The sequence below is a fragment of the Rhynchophorus ferrugineus genome, unplaced genomic scaffold, assembly GCF_030347505.1.
Source record: "Rhynchophorus ferrugineus isolate W39M unplaced genomic scaffold, kcgeb_rfMv2 rfM4, whole genome shotgun sequence".
Classification (NCBI taxonomy): domain Eukaryota; kingdom Metazoa; phylum Arthropoda; class Insecta; order Coleoptera; family Curculionidae; genus Rhynchophorus; species Rhynchophorus ferrugineus.
The window spans coordinates 35,103,854-35,112,569 of record NW_027472583.1 but is presented as its reverse complement, the minus strand read 5'-3'; the positions used below and the strand labels follow the sequence as shown (position 1 = coordinate 35,112,569).

The following is an 8,716-nucleotide window of genomic DNA, read 5'->3' as shown; positions in this document are numbered from 1 at the left end:
TCCACTACATTTCATGTGCACAAGCACATAAATTAAAAAATATAAAATTTGAAGAGAAAGTTCCAGACAGCAAGAAACATTTAGGGCACATCCGTAGTGTGAAAAAAAGCAAATACCAAGGAACTACATCAATAAGATGTAAACGTACATATCACATTTACTGAAATGTCCCTGGTCAAACACATAAATGGCGCTAATTTTATTGCATTTCAGTTAGTACTAATCTTTAAAAGAAAGCAGTTAAAATTTCATGACATTCTACTCAAGAGTTTGTGAGTTATTGTGCTAAGAGTGACACAATTTTAGTTATTTTGAAAACAATGGATTTAAAACAATTTCGTGTTTTAATTTTACACTGCTTTTTGATGGGAAAAAATACTGCTCAAGCTAGACTGTGGCTTGAAAAGAACTCCTCTCCATCAGAAACAGCAATAAAATGATGGTTTGCTAACTTCAAACGTGGTCGTAGACACCTATGATGCAGACCACAGTGGACGTCCAAATAAAATGGTGACACCAGAAAATATCAAAAAAATCCACAAAATCGTTTTGAATGATCGAAAAGTCAAGTTGCGTGAGTTAACTAACATCGTAAAAATATTAAAAAAACGTATTTGTTTTATATTGCATGAACATATGAGTATGAGAAAGCTCTGTTCAAAGTGGGTGCGCTTGCTCACTGTTGACCAAAAACAAGAACGTGTTGACGATTCTGAGCAATGTTTAGCTAGGTAGAAAGGTAACAAACCGGAATAATTGCATCAATATGTGACAATGGATGAAACATGGATCCATCAGTTCAGTCTGGAATCAAACTGGTGATAGGCCTATTTTGAAGCAAAACATAAATCGTTCTAGAAAAGTGGTATTGAAATGTTAGTGCGGCGCGTCGGCGAATGATTGTGTGGCTCTTGATGGAGATTACGTTGATGAATAAACATTCATAACTGTAGTCGCATTGTGATTAATTGTTTTTCAAAGAGAAACATGTGTGCCTGTTATGGTGGGTATAGACCTGAGCATTCGGGGCGAATTTCGTGATAAAATTGAAAATGCGCATAAGCAGAACTGAATTCGCCGAACATTCATGATAAAGAGGTTTAAAAATTGGTTCAAAGTCGTAGTGCGCATGCACTTTGCTTAGTTCCAGTGTTCGCTACAATGACTTTCAGCGCTTGGCGACGAATAGAACGCAGTTCCAGGAGCCGCGGATCTGGCCAACAAATTTGAGCGAACGTGAGAAAAATTGGCGGGATTATGAATGACATATGTTTTGGTTTGGAGAAAATAACCCTGTTTTTCCTTGTAATTTAGTTATTATTATAAAGATGTCTTTGAATGATAAATATGTGTTTTATAGCTATTAATGATTAATAATAATACACATACTTATATAAAAACCTCATAAAAAACACGAAAAATTAAAACATTTATATTTTACTTGCAGGAATCTTATTATAATATCTGAAATAATATATAACTTTGATTTCTATTTTACAAATGATAATTACAAAAAAAGTGCCAAAATTATGAATTGCTGTTCTTATCTTTCATCACAGAAATAATAGGTAAATTGAAAAGTTCCCGGCCTGACACATAGATGGCTCTGCTAGAATTAAATACATATGGATTTTAGTTAGTCCTAAGTTTCAAAAGATGCGTGTATAAATTTGCCAGCTATCGGATTATTAGTTAAGCAAAAACTTGGCTTGATGCCGAGTTTCCGGACACTGCTCCAAATATGGCTCCATTATTTCACTCCGAAGTCCAATAGACAGTGGTGTGGACTGCACACGATGAACCCGCTCCAAAGCATGGGAAAACGCAACGGTCGGCTGGCAAGGTCATGACGTCTGTATTTTGGGATACGCAGGGAATAATTTTCATTGACTACCTTTAAAAAGGAAGGACCATCAACAGAGATTATTACATAGCGTTATTGGACCGTTTGAAGGATAAAATCACCGAAAAACGGGCTCATTTGAAGAAAAAGAAAGTGCTGCTTCACCAGGACAATATACCGTGTCACAAGTCAGTGAAAACGATGGCAAAAATCCATGAATTGGGCTTCGAATTGCTCCCTCATCCACCGTATTGACCCCCAGAGCCTATTTCTTGTTCTCAGATCTCAAAATATTGCTCGCTGGGAAGAAATTTTCGTAGAATGAAAAGGTAATCGCCGAAACTGAAGCCTATTTTGAAGCAAAAAAACAGATCATACTACAAAAATGGTATCAAAAAGTTGGAGGGTCGCTATAATCAGTGTATCACCCTTGAAGAGAATTGTGTTGAATAAAAAAAAATTGCCAAAAACTGTGTTTTATTATGGTATTCAATTGACCTGTTATGTTTTTGCCACACTATATTATTCAGTTTTTTGTTTATTATATAATTATATTTGGCTATTAAATACTCACAGATATGTTCCACTCAACTCCACTATATGAAACATGAACAGTAATAAGATTCAATGCTTACTTAAAAATATCCCACACAAATAAATAAAAAATCATCATATATTGTATACTTCAAACGTACAATATTGTCCGTTATAGTACCATACATACATTCCTTATATTTTCATTTCATATATATATATATATATATATATATATATATATATATATATATATATATATATATATATATATATATATATATATATATATATATATATATATATATATATATATATATATATATATTATATATATATATATATATATATATATATATATATATATATATATATATATATATATATATATGTATCTATATATATATATATATATATATATGAGTTTCTACTTAAATTTTTTGACCAATCAAATGGATGAGCTAGTTCATTTAATGCATGGGCAATAGTTTTGAAGACCATAAGTAATCATTGGTGAAAGAAAGAAGTAAAGAAAACTCACTACACACTATATCTAGGATTAACACAAACTAGTGAATAGTAATTTATTGAAAATAAATTAACTAAAATGGCAGACTAGGGTGACAATTGAAAATATATTCGATTCGTTGAATGATTTGCTGACGATAGCCGATACTGGATGATTATTAATTAGCCCATGAGAGAGCTGAAACGACTAAAGATGCGTATATAATTAACATCGAGTCGCAATATTCAAGCAAATTTAAACTAAAGCTATAATATTAAATTCGTTATAATACGAATTGTTTTTCTTAGATTTTTTTATATTAAGTAAATGTTACATTTAATAATAAAAACAACAAATTTAATATTAATTGAATAGCGATATATATTTTCTTTTATATTATTCGTCCTAAATAATAAATATCATCCTCTAGATAACGTATATTTTCGAAAATATACCGGCAAAATTATTTGAGTTAAGTAAGCATTTATTTTTCGTAGCATTTAGCCTTAAATGTCCAAAATAATTCACAGTACCTATAATAATTGTCAAGTTATACGGGAAAGAAATATGTTCTTGCCACACTATATCATTCATTTTATTATTTAATATGTATTTATATTTGACGATTAATCAACCACAAATATTAAAACAATATTAAGATTCAATGGTTACTTCAAATCATCACTGACCACACCCATAAACAAAAAATCATCATACATTACACGAAACTATAAATATTATTAAACGCGACACGGTGACGTAACGTTTAGATAAAAGCGCGTTATCGTTCAATATCATTCTTGTTTAAATAAAATTAAAAAAGAAAACATATACGGGCCACACATAATATCTAATCGTTTAATTTTCTAGTGCCAGTTGCTCCGCGTCGATACGTTACGACTTTTGTATGGAGTGCATTTAATTTAACACATAAGAGGATATTGTAATTAGTCTTAATTCGAATTGCTTGGAGTTTGCTAGATTGTGTTAAGTTGTTGAATTTGATGTGTACGGTTTCAAGTGGCGGTTGAATTATCACACTATACTAAGGTTAATCCCAGCTGTTTTTTTATATGTACAGGTAAGATAACTTTAGTTAACATACACTATTTGTTAACTTTGTGTATACCATTTTTATGATAATTGATAATCAAAAATGTTTCGTTATTAATGATTTCTGATAATGATATTTTGAATGTTAACAATATTTTGATGTCCAAGCAATATATTTCTACTAAATTATCAGTTTATTAAGCATTAGTTTTCGTTAGAAAAATCGTTATAACTTCTTGTATTATTATTTTCGTTTTTGTTGAAGTTGTGGGATGTTATCAAATACAATTTTTTATTTATTTAAATATTAGGTGCTTGTATGTATTCCAATCATTTTTTCACTTTAAGAAAGCATTGTATTGTGAAAAATTGGTACTAAATATATTAATAAAAATATTATTCATTATTTTCTACTAATTTTTCCTACTATTCTGGCAACGTACTGCGTAAAATTGGTGTGCAATGATATATTTGTCAATGCTATAATGTTAAATGAATTATAATACTAATTGTTATATGTTACTTTTAATAATAAACAATAAATTTGATAAGAAATAAACATCTATATCTATATATATATATATATATATATATATATATATATATATATATATATATATATATATATATATATATATATATATATATATATATTATATATGTTATATGTTATGTCGGAAAAATGATATTGGTTTAACAGTGATCTAATCAGATTTATTAACTCTTTTGGCATTTGAGAATCTGCTAAGCCATGTAGCAAATATCTAAGCAAGTGGTAATAACATTTGAATAGGGTGAAAGCGTAGGAATTTCAAATTCGAGCTGCGACACTGCATACTTCCTAATTTTCTCATGGTGTACAGGAGTCTAATACTCGTTGTTGCTAGTCTTTTCTGTAATATATCGTTCAATTTAATCAATTTACGTTAGTCGGCACCTGCAGGAACAGTTTTATTCACTTTTAGTAGCTTGTAAAATATTAAAATATATTTTTTTGCTTTTTCTTCTCTCCTTATAGATCTTTTCTATGCCATGTAGTATGAGAAAGACAATGAGCACAAAAGGAGTTAATTCATCAATTGCTAAGCTGCTTTGTAGCTTTTAGGCTGTCCAGGTTTTTCTTTGTTATTTCTATAAAATCTCCTCTTTTAAATAGTTGAAACCAAAACCAAAATTTTGGATTAATGGAGCAGTATCATCATATGTGCCTAACTGTGTTTGATAGGTTTCGGTAATAGGTTTCTTCAAATCCAAGCGATCAACTCTGAATATCCTATGATTAGCGTCTGTATACTCTGAATAGTAATACAAAACGGCATACTCTGATTTTATGTAGAGATAGGTTTTAGGTTAGATTACTTAACAGTTGTTGCACTGGCATGCATTTTCACCAACTTGTTGAAATATTATTATTGTAATGGTTTCGTTTTTGAAGCTGTTGAATATTATTAAATAATATTCTCATAAAGTATTATTTTATGGTTCAAATAAAAGGTCAATTGAAAAGTCCCCGGCCTGACACATAGATGGCGCTACTAGAATTAAATCCATATGTTTTTTAGTTAGCCCTAACCCTCAAAAGTTACGTGTTTGTAAATTATATCATTTTGAGTGAAGCAACTTTTGTTATTGTGAAAAAAATGGAAAAAAAATCCACAAAATGATTTTGAGTGACTATAAATTTAAATTGAATGAAATAGCAGACACTCTAAAGATATCAACTGAACGTGTATATCATATAATTCACGAATATTTGGGTATGAGAAAGCTCTGTGCAAAGTGGGTGCCGCGCGAGCTTACTTTTGACCAAAAACAAGTTGATGATTCAGAGCAGTATTTGAAGATGATCAAGCGTAATAAACCCGAGGTTTTTCGTCGATATGTGACAATGGATGAAACATGGCTCCATCATTTCACTCCGTATCAAGCTTGAAGGGAATTATGTTGAATAAAAAAAAACTAATTTTGCCAAAAAAATATGTTTTACTGTGGTAGTCCGGGGACTTTTCAATTGATCTGTTACATAATGAGGTGAGAAAGAATAAAAGTCAATTATTTTTTGTATTAATTAATTTTGTAGTAATTACCAGGTGAATTTCATATCTTTGAAATGCTATTCTTGTAAATGTTATTAATATGTTGTAAATTTTAAAAGTCTTTGGATAATGGTTCTCTTCACTCTTGGATTGTGAGAACAACGACTATTTATTTCCACATACGGAACGTCAATAAAATTAATTTGTAGGAATTGATGATTTGCATCTGGTAATAGTAATACCGCACCAAGTAAATATATTTTAGTATCTGCAATTGTTTGAGTTTTTCTTATGTTAATGTTATTAAAACACTTTTATGGAATAACAGTGAAAGTGGGCATGAACTTGTCCTGTTCATTGTGTTACAATCTGAAATACACACACAATTTAATACAAAATTCTCAAAACAATGTTGAATGGCATCTGCAATGAGACAACGGACAAAAACACGATGTAGTATATGAAGATATGATTGGCTAACTGAGTACATGCGCACTTAAATAAAATAAGTAACATTTCAACTTAGTTTTGTTATGTATGATATTTTCGTTGTTTATAGATTAGCATTTCCTTGAATTCATCGGGAAATAGTAATATAAATAAATAGTTTAGTAATACAAATATCATTTATTTATATTATTTAAGCTAGTGTTTATTTTGAAAAGTAGTTAATCACAATAGGTTTACCATTATTAATATTTTATAATAAGTCATTAAAATTAAAGTTGAACAACTTATCTCAAATTAAAATCAACCTTGTGTTAAAGGATACTTATTTTGTTGCTAAATATATTAATATGCGGTTTTTTGTTTATTAAATAAGTATTAATATTATCTGTTACAATACCATACATTCCTTATATTCTCAGATATTTACCAAATATATATTTACATATTTAAAACAAATAAAAAATAATTAGTTGTTGATTTTGTATTTTTTGATGTATCGAATAGATCAGCAAGTTCAGAAAATAATTTTTGGAGATATTCTTTAAAACCTGTAACATTTCTGTATATGCGTTAAGTATCTAACATAAACTTATTTATATCTCTTTTAGACAAAATGAAAAAAGTATACACAAAAGCTCGAAATTCAATATTTTATGAGCGATGATGGCCCAGTATGTTATAATGAAACTGAACTAAAGGGGTGGGCTAGGGTGACAATTGAAAAGCTGTTGGATTCGATGGATGATTTGCTGACGATTGCCAATATGGGATGATTATTAGCCCATGTGTAGAGTGTGTAAAACGATATGACGTTCATCGATATGTTTGTAATTTCTCAGAATATACAATAAGAATATGCCTAGTTGGAGCAGTGGTTAAGGCGACAGGACGGTTCTCGTACTGTTGCGATTGTCGCAGATTCGAATCCTGCTGCGGCATGTATGTACTTTATGATTTACCTGTAAATGTCGCAATATACTAATATAATGTGCAATTAAGTAGAATTAAGTCAGTGCTATAATGTTTAATTAATTATAACACATGAGCTGAAGAGTCCCGGACGTAACAAAGAAAAGCGTTTTTTTAATCAAAATTGGCTTTATTCATCAATGTAATCTTCACCAAGAGTCACATAATCATTCCAGCACCGCTCTAGCACTTCAATTCGACTTTTGTAGTACGATTTATCTTTTGCCTCAAAATATGTCTGTCACCAGTTGCTCTCCACTCAGATGACGTTCATTTTGATTCCGGAGTGAAGTGATGACCATGTTTCATCCATTATGACATATCGACACAAAAATTACAGTTTGTTACGTCTAAACGTGGCCAAATACTGTTCAGAACCAGCAACACGTTCTTGTTTTTTGGTCAATAGCAGTTTATGAGCAAATGTGACATCCACTTTGAACAGAACTTTCTCATAGTCAAATGCTCATGCAATATAAAACCAACACGTTCTTTTGATATATTTGCGCTATTATCTAACTCACATAACTTCTCTTTTCGATGATTCAAAAACGATTTTGTGTATTTTTTTTTGTTTTCCGATGTTACCAACTCATTTGGACGTCCACTGCGTTCTGCATCATCGATGTTTCGACGACCACGTTTGAAGTCAGCAAACAAATGTTTTATTGTTGTTTCTGATGAAGCGGAGACTTTATAATACTATTCAAGTCATTGCTTCACTTGAACGGTATTTTTTCCATCAAGAAGTAGTGTAAAATTAGAACACGAAATTGTTTTGATTCATTGTTTTGAAAATAACAAAAGTAGTGTCACTTTTAGCACAATAACTCACAAACTTAAGAGTAGAATATCATGAAATTTTATCAGCTTCCTTCTGAGGGTTAGTACTGACTGAAAAGAGCAATAAATAAAATTATGCAATAAAACTATCGCCATCTTTATGTTAGGCTAGGGACTTTTCAATCCATGTGTTATCTGTGTATTATTTTTGTTAAATTATTTTATTGATATTAATTAAATGTTATTGTTAGCAACAAAAATACATTTAATGATAAAGTTTTTTTTTCCTTTGTATTGTTCGTTCTAACATAATGAATATTATCGTGTAGATAATGTGTCTTTTCGAAAATAAACAGGATATTTCGGATAATCCAGCTAACAAGGGACTATAGAGAAGTGACGGATGAGATCGTTTCAGCCTAGAAAAGAGGAGTTTAGAGTGGTGATGCGGTGCTAAGCTTCCAGCATGTCCAGCAGCTCGCGAACAAGCGCGTTTTCAAAAGAACTTGCTGAGTTGTTGTTTGTAGAAGGATTGAGATA

General features: G+C 30.4%; 1 protein-coding gene across 1 annotated transcript in view; it reads left to right on the top strand.

The window, feature by feature from the left end:
• The first annotated feature begins 3,713 nt into the window (after positions 1-3,713).
• The window catches only part of LOC143195162 (engulfment and cell motility protein 1), a 34,397-nt gene continuing 29,394 nt past the window's right edge, over positions 3,714-8,716 (top strand). Inside the window, exon 1 of the mRNA XM_076402105.1 lies at positions 3,714-3,966. The gene's annotated coding sequence lies outside the window, so the exon portion shown is untranslated. The remainder of the gene's footprint in view (positions 3,967-8,716) is intronic.